We start from the raw sequence: 13,404 nt of genomic DNA on the forward strand, positions 1-13,404 counted from the left end.
GCTGAAAAGTTAACAACTTTTTTTTTTACAAGAAAATTGCCAATCTTGATTCGATTAAGGTAAATTATGGTTCTGTTCAGTTCGGTTCGATCAGTTTTAAAGTTTGGGTTTGGTTCGGTTCGGTCATAAGTGAGGTCTGAGTTTGTTTCTTTCAGTTCTGGTTCGGTTCGGTCATAAGTGAGGTCTGAGTTTGTTTCGTTCAGTTCTGGTTCGGTTCGCTTCCCATTTCTAGCTCACAAGCCACACAAACCCAGTTGCGACCTACATTTTTTTCCATTTCTAATGCAGACAAAAGGGGGCGAAGTGGCTCAGTGGTTAAGAGCTTGGTTTCCGAACCTGGGGTCCTGGGTTCGAACCTCTGTGAAGACATGGATTGTAAATTTCGGGATTTTTAGGGCGTACTTCTAATGCAGACAAAAGGGGGCGAGGTGGCTGAGTGGTTTAGACCTTGGTTTCCGAACCTGATTTCCTGGGTTTGAACCTCTGTGAAGACATGGATGTTAAATTTCGGCATTTTTAGGGCGCCCCTGAGTCCACCCAGCTCTAATTGGTACCATACTTTAGTTGGGGAAAGTAAGGGGGTTTATCGTTGTGCTGGCCACATGACACCCTGCATATTTACCGTTGGCCGAATAAACAGATGACCTTAACATCATCTGCCCTATAAACCGCAAGGTCTGATAGGTGAACTTTTGTGATGCTGACAAAACCGATGACCACAGTAGGTCTTTCAAAGTAAAAAAAAAAGATAGGATGGACTTTACCATACTGAAAAGTTATCTTTTACTTAAATTAAATTATTGTTGAAAATAATTAGATCTATAAGACATATATCATTTCTTATTGAACATAAGAAAACGTCTGATATAATGTCAGGGTTAATAATAATAAGCCTTGTCTTCGAGTCCGTCAACTTTCCTTGGCTGACATAGAAGAGAGCACCTGGTTGCATGCGGCCTCAGAACGAGACAGCTGGAGGTCACTCACGAAGGCCCCGGGATATGTGGCAAAATATGTATGTCACAGCTGGGGCTTCGCAGCCACGGGAAATACACGGGGAGGACAAGGGAGAAAGGTCAAGCGTTTGGCTTCAGAACAGAGTTCAAATCTTTGAACATTAGGATTAAATCCTGGATCTATAGGATTTTCGTTAGTTGCTCTGATCATATGACATCCTAGTTAACCGTCGTACGTTGAGACAGATAAGCCTTTACATCCTCTGCCCCTCCTTCCACAGATCGCAAAGTCTGAAAGGGGTACCTTTAATATTTTATGAACAATTTTTATTAATAAGTATTGACGTATATATTGTAAAGGAATCTAAAGCCTTAGGGTCCTACTTACATTGTCACTGCTATTTTTATCTCGCTTAGTGATTCCTACAAAAACATGAGTTTTTCTGCAAATCATTGCCACGTAATCAAGCAGCTCCTGAATTTCATAAAGTTAAACATTAAGTTTAGCATCTAGAAACACTTAATTTGTAATTAAAATACCCAGATATGAAGTGTAGATATTTATTTCATTTGGTTTCTACGAATTAAGTTTCAATTTGATAGCTTGAAAAAAAAAAGAAGCGACACCTCAATGAAACGGGAATTTTCTCTTACTGCTGACAGTATAAAAACAGATTCCTTATATAATTGACAATACACATTAAGAAGTGTTAATCTTCATTCTAGGGACAAGATTTCAACTATCAATATATATATATATATATATACGTCTTTATCAATTAATGGTTGTTTCAATATTGAAAAAGCAAACATATTTATAACTCCAATTAGTTTTAGTTCATCTGGCATTTCATTTGAGAAAACAAAATCACTATTTCTGATCGGAAAACAAATTGTTAAACAAGGTAAGAAATAGCTAAAATAAAATTAGATCGATAGTCTTGTGATGCACAAAGTATGGAACGCTGGCCTCATTCGGCCCTAACACGGTGGAGTGTGGCCCCTTGAGACCCCAGCCCATATTTCAGAGTAAAGGCCCAAAGGAGTTACCTTGTTTTTGAAGAACTTTGAAGTGACGAGCTCTATGACTCGTGTGTTTATAAAAAAAATGTATTTCGCGATCCTAATTGAAAAGGGTTAGTTATTTGTGATAGGCCTTGACCTTGTTGTTGTTTATGGCTGTCTGACTTGGACAGATTACTCTGGAGGTGTCTGGGTTTCTTGTACGGGTGTACTAAGTCCAAACCGTTGTATACTCAGATGACGTTCAATATTGAAAAGGCAAGTGTCAAGTATCTGTCTGTAATATCAAGTTATCCCTATGAAGTCATCAAGTTATCCCTACGAAGTTATCAAGTTATCCCTATGAAGTCATCAAGTTATCCCTATGAAGTCATCAAGTTGTCCTTATGAAGTCAACAAGTTGTCCCTATGAAGTCATCAAGTTATTCCTATGAAGTCATCAGATTATCCCTATGAAGTCATCAAGTTATCCCTATGAAGTCATCAGATTATCCCTATGAAGTCATCAGATTATCCCTATGAAGTCATCAGATTATCCCTATGAAGTCATCAGATTATCCCTATGAAGTCATCAGATTATCCCTATGAAGTCATCAGATTATCCCTATGAAGTCATCAGATTATCCCTATGAAGTCATCAGATTATCCCTATGAAGTCATCAGATTATCCCTATGAAGTCATCAGATTATCCCTATGAAGTCCTAACACCAACTTACTCCTTTTACACAGATAATCCCCAACCCAACTAAGTCGTGATGTCAATAAATGTTGCGTTCAAAGACTGTCCACTATGGTGCGTCTCTATACAAACTAATATTACTAACTAGGTGTCTCGCATGTGAGTGGTCTTGGCGTTAGGATCTTGTAGCTCAAGATTAAGGTCATGATGAATTATTCTAGAGTTTTGTGGGTTAGTTATAGTTGTTAGTTACCCAAACACTTACGTACCACTAAGTTTACCCTCATCAGTGGTGTCCAAACTACGGCTCCTGTGTCTTTTCGGTCCATCAAAATATCTGCCCTTATTACATAATCAAGGATCGTTTCAATATGCCTCCATTTTTATTATTATTTTTTTTTTGCGTCGATAAGGTCCGTGACATATGTGTCGGACATTTAAGTGGCTCACAAACAGAAAAATGTTGTACACCCACGCGGAGTCTCTCTATACCTTATCTTATATATACAGACGTCAGTTCAAAAAAACGAAAAGATGATTACGTCGTATGCGTGTACCTAAGTCAAACATGCACGTTTAATCAATGACTTAAACTACTTCATTGGTTTTCCCAAGGATAAAGAATGACTTCGACTTACTTGACTTAATCCTGTGCACTCCCAGGGGAGCTGCAACCACACATCTCCACCAAACTCGGTTCTGACCAGCTTTCTTCATCTGCTGACATGTCATTCCAGTACCCTCGGCTTCAATGATGACTGATATCTTCCAGGTTTGACTTGGTCTGCCCACTTTTCTCTTTCGTTGCGAATTCCAATCAAGTGCCTGCCTTGCTACATTGGTAGCTGGATTTCGCAGGGTGTGTCCTAAGAAAGAATGAAGCTGACTTTTAATCTCCTAATTCAGCATTAAAAATGGCATTAAATATTAACAGTTTGTCATAATATTTTTTTGCGAATCAAATCTCTAACAATGCTTTTCATCAACACTCTTTTGGACACACACAAAAAAACGGAACAAACCGTATTTGTGGTTAAATTACATTACAGATACTATGAGTTTATTCTTCTCTATTTGCTTGGCGTATGCAAAGCACTCAGAAACAAATACGTCTGTTGAAGGCCTGGAAGGTCTGAAAGGTACACGTCATGTTCATCCAATAATAGAAAAACATGAAAACACAGAATCAGAGGCGTAGCTAGTGGGGAAGGGGGAGAAATAGAAAATCCTCCCGGGTTCCCATTTGAGGGGTCACCCTAACGAGTGTTTTTTTTTACATTAAATTTTAAATATTACAGTAAATGCAGAAGCCCCCAAAGATGTCAAGCCCCACGGGCCCCCAAATGATGGCAAATTCCTAGCTACGCCCCTGCACAGAGTCTCTCAAAAATGTTCTGAAGCGTATTTTCTGAGACTAAACGATTCTGATATCCAGAACGTGATTTTTTGTGGATGAAAACTCATATGCGATGAAGTCAAAAGATGAGAAGTGAATGGAACGCATTGTCGATGTTACTGAGATAAGAAGAAACCATCTTGACCTCATTTGTTTTCCTGCCCGTATATTTAGCTTACTATGCCTCAATCCAATCACCTTCAAACAAATGGAATTGATATTTTGAGAGCATATGACTAGGTGTGAATAACAAAACCAAGATGCAGACATTTAGACAAGATTTCCAAGATGTAAAGAGAGCAAGAAAAGACTTTATTGAATAAGTTCCCTTCATGGTCTTTGGCGTTTTAAATACACTTTTAACAGTACAGAATAGTGTCTAAAACGTTTAATAAGGTATTCATTTTACTCAAAATATTTGAAAGCCAACATTTAAAAATTAAATTCAAAGCTGAAAACTACGCATGTATTCAGTTTTCGAGGCATTATCAAATTTAATAAATATATATTGAAAAGAACCAATGGATGCATGTCTTATCGTACGCCATTTGAACATTTGTCGGCCGTGTTGTATGGTGATTTCAGGGCCGATTTCGACTCCCAATCTGCCCTAGGGAACCACTGTAATTACTAAAGTGTAAGTATTAATTATATTGATTATTTTATTTGCTTTTGTCTTTTCTTGACTTGGATAAATAAATCTTTTAAATTTTATTTCCAACAGACAATGTTGACTTGCAAGAGCTGCGCTCTTCTAGTGTTACTATTCACATTTCTTCCAGGTGTTTCTGCAGGTAATTTGTTTTTCATTTTACATCTATTATATAAAAGTAAGCTTGAAATATTAGGTCGAAAATGTATTGAAACAATCACATTGAATGTATTCTAAGCATATGTAATTTTTTTTTTGTTGTTTTTAGGTTTTGGGGCAGCCATTTTGGCACTGGGCGTTTTTGACGATTAAAAAAAACTTGTAAAGTTATATATAATTTTTTTTCCACCATACTTTATATGAAATATTCATTCTCACCCCATTAGAGTTGGTTGGTCTATGGGCCGTCCTTAGATTTCGAAGTTAAATAGGATCTCCTTCACCACGAGTCGAACCTGAGACCTTGCGGTTCGAAAAGTACGCGCTTTAACACTCGGCCACCACTCTTCCTGAAATAGAACTATGAAAAGCCACGAACTGACTATTGGAGCTTGTTCGACAAACGTTTATTATAAAAGAAAACCGAGTTTCTGTTCATTATAGCGAAACAAGTAAATATATATACACACAAAATAATTAAAAAACAAAACTTATATTTTGTTAACGTCCAATTACTTCATATCTCTCAATATCTCAAGGTTTAATGACCCTTTTTCTATTTAAAAACAATATGAATCAATTGCCATTAACTGATTTACTAAGTGCTTAGCTTTCTCTATTGGCGTATGCGCTGTCTTTGACAACAAATAATTGTGTGAAATTTTCAACTTGATAAGAGAATGGGAAGTGGGAGAAAAAAACGTGTCAAACAATCTTCCCCACCCCCCAGACAGACAGAGTTGATATAAGCACAGACAGAGTTGATGATTTAAGCTTTATTATTAGCATTAGCTGTCGCACCGAAATTTCATAGGTAACAACAGTCATACAAATCGGGTTTTCATTTGCTACTTAGGTTTCTGAGTTTTGAAAGGGACGGACTGAAAGACTGTTCTTCTCCCTTTGATGATACTTTGATCTATTAAATAGTTCTAAAAGTTTAATGAACTTTTTTTTTGTAATGTAAGAGTCAGAATTGAAATTATATTTGTAAATTTTGATTTGGTTGCAGAGCTTACGGATGGTGAGATTGTTGGAATAGCGTTTGGCTGCCTCGGTTTCTTTGTTCTTCTGATAGTGTGCCTATGCTGCTGTTGCGGTTACGGGGGCGCCAAGTGGGAGAAGTTTAAAATGTGTTGCAATCAGAGTTAATCTTGTTTTCGATAATAAAGAGAAAATAAATATTGGAAACAAAATGTTTTTGTTTGATTCAATTGGTGTGTAGTTGACAACAACTATTCTGTCTGTCTGTCTGTCTGTCTGTCTGTCTCTCTCTCTCTCTTTACATATATTTATCTATCTGTCATTTAATCACTGTGTGTCTTTCCATCAGCCTCAATAACTCTCTTTCTCTTTCTTCCCATCTCTCTATGTATTCTTCTGTCTCTGTTTTGTATTTGTCTCTCTGTCACTGTCTATCTCTCTCAGTCTCACCATCTCTGTCACTGTCTATCTAATTCAGTCTCTATATCTCTGTCACAGTCTATCTCTCTCAGTCTCACTATCTCTTTCACAGTCTATCTCTCTCAGTCTCACTATCTCTTTCACAGTCTATATCTCCCAGTCTCACTATCTGTGTCACTGTCTATCTCTCTCAGTCTCACTATCTCTTTCACAGTCTATCTCTCTCAGTCTCACTATCTCTTTCACAGTCTATCTCTCTCAGTCTCACTATCTCTGTCACTTTGCCTATCTCTCTCAGTCTCACTATCTCTGTCACTTTGCCTATCTCTCTCAGTCTCACTATCTCTGTCACTTTGACTATCTCTCTGTCTCACTATGTCTGTCACTTAGGAAGAAATACCTGTAGCCATTGCAATAAAAACATTTGTTTTACGTACGAACCATCGGCACGTCATTGAACAGTTTGCAAATGATAATTTAAAAACAAAAAAAAAAATCTAAAACAACTTATTGTATTTATATAAAAAGTAAATATCAAGTGCATATATTGGACATTGAATCTCCGAAGTGCATTTCAGTTTTGAGCTAGTGAAATATACAACACCTCATATTAACGGGAATTTACCTTTTACTTCTGTCGGTATAAAAACAGGTACCTGAAATTATTGATAACATTTCTGGACAAGTTTTAATATTCACCCCTAAGCAAAGATTACAAATATACAAGCCTATATTACCTTGTGTGGTTTTATTTTTAAACAACTATAAAACTTGATAATTAATTATAATTATTATTTATCAGTTTTTTATGTGAGAAAAGGGAATTGATGTTTTGAGTTGGAAAAGCTAATTTGTTAAACACGGTAAGTAGTTGATAATTTGATATTAGATTGATGGTCTAGTCACAAAGATCTTGAAGATCATAATGTAGTATTCTAGAATGACATTCAGCTTTCCTGCTATGAGTAGGTTGACCATGTTTCACTTCCTTACAGCAAGGTGCTCAACACACAGGTCCGGTAGACTAGGGCTTTAGTACTGCTAGTCAGGAATATGTTGTCTTTTCTGCAACCGTGTCATGGTGGCCATTGCCTTGGCTATCCTGTTGTTTATGTCTTTATCCAGTAGAGTGTTGTCACTGGCGGATCCAGGGGGGGGGGGTCGGTAGGGGCGATCGCCCCCCCCCCCCACTCGGCCGACCCCCCCCCCCCCCCCCCAGGGAGGGGGGCGGACGAACTTTAGTATAGGATTCACACAATTTGTATACGAATTTATTACTTATGTTAAAAATATATACTAATTATTTATATTTCAACATATTTTTAGATTATTTCGCCCCCACCCTCTAGTATGTTGGCCGATTTGGTGTAGTCGGGAGGGGGCGATGGTATCAATTCCGCCCCCCCCCCTACACTTTCGAGTGGAGGGGGCGGTCCAATTTATTTGTAGAAATCACAGCCTGCTAACAAATCAATTAAATATCTATATCCCTGTAACTTGTTATTGATATTTTAACCGATTTTTATATTATGTCGTTCCCTGTTTGCCGATTGGTGGGGGGGGGGACGAATACCTCTTTTGCCCTTCCCACCTAAACCCTTTGAGTGGGGGGGGGGCGGTCCGTTTTTATGGAGAAATCATAGTTTGTGAACAAAATTAGTTGAATTAATATATAAATTTTATATTATGTCGCTCCCTTTCTGGTATTTTGGCCGATTCGGTGGGGTGAGGGGGGGGGGGGGCGATTGCATGTACTGCCCTCCCCACTCTAGCCCTCTGAGTGCTGGAGGGGGCGGTCCTATTTTTGTGGAGAATCATAGTTTGTGAATAAAATTAGTTGAATATCTATATAATATAAACTACGTATTGATATGTGACCCATTGTAAATATGTCGTACCACACTCTAATCTCAAATTGTATCATTAGTAAATTTAAATGAAAAAGGGTTGTACCAGGTGGGAGGGGCGAAACATGCAATCGCATTTCCCCCATCGGACAAATCAATACTTTTTCTTTTTGTATTATAGTTAAGAAATTACAAAATTAAAAAAATCTGTCACTAATATAATTTATATATACTATAAATTAAATTCTTATATCGAGTCGCGCCACCCCTATTCTTTAATGCCAAATGCAATCTTTAGCAGAAATTAGTAAAGGAGCGAGGATTAATCGTTTTCACTCTACCGCCATTCCCATTTCCAGACAGAGTTTTTGTAATTTCACATGAAGTTATAAGTATTTTAAGAAAGACTTTTCATTTATGGGTAATGAGATGTAGATGTCAGGAGAATGCGTTTCTGTAGAGAAGAATGCAAGAAAACGCTTTTGGCGTCGGGCCTTCGCCCCGAACTTCATTTATGGGTAATGAGTTGTAGATGTCAGGAGAATGCGTTTCTGCAGTGAAGAATGCAAGAAAACGCTTTTGGCGTCGGGGCTTCGCCCCGAACTTCATTTATGGGTAATGAGTTGTAGATGTCAGGAGAATGCGTTTCTGCAGTGAAAAAAGCAAGAAAACGCTTTTGGCGTCGGGGCTTCGCCCCAAACTACATTGTGAAGAATGAGCTGTACTTGTCAGGAGAATGCGTATTTGCAGTCAAAAAAGCAAGAAAACGCTTTTGGCGTCGGCCGTACTCCATTGATGAATAATGAGCTGTACTTGTCAGGAGAATGCGTTTCTGCAGTGAAAAAAGCAAGAAAACGCTTTTGGCGTCGGGGCTTCGCCCCGAACTCCATTGATAAATAATGAGCTGTACTTGTCAGGAGAATGCGTTTCTGCAGTGAAAAAAGCAAGAAAACGCTTATGGCGTCGGAGCTTCGCCCCGAACTTCACCAGAGAACCTTATAGCGCTGCCCCAGTTGTTTTGTTTTTCGCCGAAGGTTGAGAAATGCTGCTTTTTTTATTCTCATATTTATATATATATATATATATATATATATATACATATATATATATGTGTGTGTGTGTGTGTGCGTGTGTGTGTGTGTGCGCGCGCGCACTGTATGCACGTTTATGCGTAGGGTTAGGGTTTACTTGGCGTTAGGGTTAGGGTTTGGAAAAAAATCGCCCCCCCCCCCACTCCAAAGTTCTGGATCCGCTAGTGAGTGTTGTTGGATATGATGGAGCCAAGGTAACAAAAGTAATCAACAATTTCTAGTTTTTGGCCATTAATGCTTACTTGAGGTGCAGTGTTTGTGTTTTGGACAAGTATCTTAGTCTTGCTTTGACTGATGTTTAAGCCGAACTTCTGGCAAGCAGCAGATAGTTTGTCAACCAGGGACTGTAGCTGAATATCAGAATCAGCCACAATAGCTGCATCATCAGCATACAGGAGTTCCCTGACGAGTAGCTTCTTAACCTTGGTTTTTGCCCGCAGCCTTCATACATTAAATAGTTTTCCATAGGATCTTTAAAATAAGGTGGCAAGATAAGATAACCAATGAGGAAGTGCTACAAAGAGCAGGATGCCAGGACATCCGCTCTGTTATCAGCTGAAGACGCCTTGGCTGGCTTGGCCACGTTCGTAGAATGCCAGTAGTTCGACTTCCACAGGACATCCTGTATGGCGATCTAATAGAAGGCAGGAGAGCCGCTGGTCGCCCACTTTTACGTTATACGGATGTATGCAAACGCGACATGAAGCTCTTCAAAATTAATACTGGCAACTGGGAAGAGGTGGCACTGGACAGATCCACATGGAGAGAGAGCATAAAGGAAGGGTCACAGATTGCAGATGTCATACACAACAGAAGCAGAAAGAAGGGTGAAAATGCAACGGCGCCTGGTGATTACATATGCCCAACCTGCGATCGCATCTGTGTATCAAGGACTGGCCTCTTTAATCACACAAGAAGTTGCAAAGGGAAAAGATCGTCTCTCGAGACGTAAAATGCCACAGAGAGTATTCTAGAATAGAGTATTGATAAAATTTAAAACTGTACATTACTGAATATAAAGACAAAGATCTGGAGGTTGTGAGATATAAGGTTATGGCATACAAAGAAAAACAACTTTGATAAATTTACATACTATTGAGTCTCTCTTTACAAAATTATTATATCTTTTGATTTATCTCAAACAGACAATGACTTGCAAGTGCCTTGTTCTCCTTTTGTTACTGGCGCTTCTTCCTTGTGTTTCTGCAGGTAATGTGAACACTTTCAATCAATTTTTTTAAAATTATAACTGTGAACTTCAAACTATCAATAACAAAAGAAAGAAATTATTATACCACCCTACCATTATATTCAATTCCAGAGCCTTTAAAACAGCGCAATATATCTTTGTCGACTGTCTGGATAAAGACAGCATGAACATTTAGGGTAAACCGCTCACCATCTCTACAGTGGAGCCCCCCTAGGGCCTAGTCCCCTAACCAGCTTCCCATCTACTTGTCATCTGCTTTAACTCTTTCTCTCCTAATTAACAATGCCATCGTTGGTTTGACCCCCGTTAAATTAAATTAATTTTTGGTTGTAATAAGTATAATTTGTGTTATGTAAGAAGAGCATACATTCTTCTTTATAATTCTAGACCAAAAGTAACGTATTATGATTACAAACAAAACTGTTATTGAAGTTGAATCATAACAGGGCAGAATGTACACATGTTAAAAATGAACAGTTCTGTAAGAACGTGGAAGAATAATTACGGAGAAAAAGAGTTAAAATCTCGGCAGCATTTATTTCTGGGACGTCCCTTATGTACCGATGGTGATGATGGTGTAACCCAGTGATGCTCAACCTAATTCGACCCGCGGGCCACTTTAATTTCCGACACTTTTGTCGCGGGCCATATGACCGAAAATGTACAAAAACGAAATGAAATTGACATAAAACAAGTTTATTAGAAACTTTTACATCTTACATTAATTAATGGGATATTGGAAGTCTATTATTTTGGAATGTCGGAAAATGGCTTCATTTCTCTACGTAAAGTGTGAGCAACATTGTAGATAGCTTTACCAAACGACTCATATTCTTGTCTCTTCTTAGTAAATATCCCCATCGATCCTTCAGTCTTAGTCTTAATTCGAAGTCAAACTAAGAATGTTTTATAATCTGTTTATATGTTGTGCTTTATAACAGCCACACTTTACACAATAAATATGCTGGTTTATTATCATGTTCCACGAAAAATACGTAAAGATCCATCCACTTTTCCTGGTAGATTCTAAATTAAGAGTCCACTTTTAGTTTCTTCGGCTTTCCCATTGCATAAATCTACAAGTTTTAAATGTCTTGGACCAATCCATCAGAGAAAAATTTAGAGCCCTAACGTAGGTAAAGGAGGCGCGGTGGCTGAGCGGTAAAACGCTTGGCTTCCGAACCGAGGTGAAGACTGGGATTTTTTAATTCCTGGATCTTTGGGCGCCTCTGAGTCCACCCAGCTCTAATGGGTACCTGAAATTAGTTGGGTAAAAGTAATGGCGGTTGGTCGTTGTGCTGGCCACATGACACCCTTACATTGCGAACCGTAGGCCATAGAAACAGATGACCTTTACATCACCAGCCCTCTAGACCACAAGGTCTGGAAGGGAAACTTTACTTTTTTTTAACGGTTTACATTTTTTTTAAGCTTTTTTTTTGAAAAAATGAATTGGGGGATTTTCAACAACTTGTATCGACATTTCGGCGGGCCGGATGAAGCCACGTCGCGGGCCGGATATGGCCCGCGGGCCGTATTTTGGGAATCACTGGTGTAACCAGTATAGTTTCATTTCGTCTTTAACATCTCTTATTGTGAGAGTGTGAAAGTGTCGACATTTTTAAAAAAATTATTATTTGTTGATTGTTATTGTGTTTCAGGTCTTACTGGTGGTGAAATCGCTGGAATAATTGTGGGCTCCATCGTAGCTGGGATTGGTGTACTAGTTTTGGTACTTTTTTTGTGCTTCCGCTACACTCGTTACGGACGTGCCAAATGGGAGAAGATAAAAATGTGCATGAATCAGTGTTGTTGTTGAAGTTAATGAATAAACAAAAATTAGCTGTAAAATGTTGTTTTTTTTAATTCATTTTTTTTCAATTAATGTTTTTAACTTAATATGTCTGGCTTTCTCTTGTCTTTTATTCACTCGTACCTACTATCAGTGATGTAGCATCCATGGTGCGAAGGGGTTCAATGAGCCCGGGACTACGACCACTAGGGGTCCAAAGCCTGCGACGTACCAACCATGGCAAGTGTGGATTTTCATTGCTTTTGAGCTCGTGACCAATCGGGGGTCCACATGAGCCGAATGAAGCTAGTTCATTTGAATGTCATTTTGGTCAATATAAAGACTACTCGATTTATTCGCTACGCACTAAATTTGTCTTATGAGGGGGGGGGTCCCACCAACATATTATTGAACCCGGGCCCACGAGTACCTTCCTACGCCACTGTCTATTATACGTCTTTCTTCTTTCTCTCACTCTCTCTCTATTTCCTTATCTCTTTCTCTGTCGTTCTCTCCATCTCTCTCACTCTCTCTCTATTTCTTTATCTCTTTCTCTGTCGTTCTCTCCATCTCTCTCACTCTCTCTCTATTTCTTTATCTCTTTCTCTGTCGTTCTCTCCATCGGTCTCACTCTCTCTCTATTTCCTTATCTCTTTCTCTGTCGTTCTCTCCATCTCTCTCACTCTCTCTCTATTTCCTTATCTCTTTCTCTGTCGTTCTCTCCATCTGTCTCACTCTCTCTCTATTTCCTTATCTCTTTCTCTGTCGTCTCTCCATCTCTCTCACTCTCTCTCTATTTCCTTATCTTTTTCTCTGTCGTTCTCCCCATCTCTCTCTCTCTCTATTTCCTTATCTCTGTCTCTGTCGTTCTCCCCATCTCTCTCTCTCTCTCTCTATTTCATTATGTCTTTCTCTGTCGTTCTCTCCATCTCTTTCGCTCTCTCTATTTCCTTATCTCTTTCTCTGTCGTTCTCTCCATCTCTTTCGCTCTCTCTCTATTTCCTTATCTCTTTCTCTGTCGTTCTCTCCATCTGTCTCTCTCTCTATTTCCTTATCTCTTTCTCTGTCGTTCTCTCCATCTCTCTCTCTCTATTTCCTTATCTCTTTCTCTGTCGTTCTCTCCATCTCTCTCACTCTCTCTCTGTCTCCTTCTGTCTCTGTCTCTTACTCCGTCTTCCTCTCTATGTCTCGGCT

General features: G+C 38.8%; 2 long non-coding RNA genes across 2 annotated transcripts in view; one reads left to right on the forward strand and one right to left on the reverse strand.

Moving 5' to 3' along the window:
• LOC106062709 (uncharacterized) overlaps positions 1-13,404 on the reverse strand; it is a 78,848-nt gene that overhangs the window by 44,372 nt on the left and 21,072 nt on the right. Inside the window, exon 3 of the long non-coding RNA XR_008777993.1 lies at positions 3,298-3,525. This is a non-coding gene — a long non-coding RNA (uncharacterized LOC106062709). The remainder of the gene's footprint in view (positions 1-3,297; positions 3,526-13,404) is intronic.
• LOC106061209 (uncharacterized) lies at positions 1,388-12,269 on the forward strand. The gene is made up of 5 exons (XR_008777989.1): positions 1,388-1,861; positions 4,780-4,849; positions 5,879-7,133; positions 10,354-10,417; positions 12,080-12,269. It is a non-coding gene; the product is annotated as an uncharacterized LOC106061209 (long non-coding RNA).

This window comes from Biomphalaria glabrata, chromosome 5 (assembly GCF_947242115.1).
Source record: "Biomphalaria glabrata chromosome 5, xgBioGlab47.1, whole genome shotgun sequence".
Classification (NCBI taxonomy): Eukaryota; Metazoa; Mollusca; class Gastropoda; family Planorbidae; genus Biomphalaria; species Biomphalaria glabrata.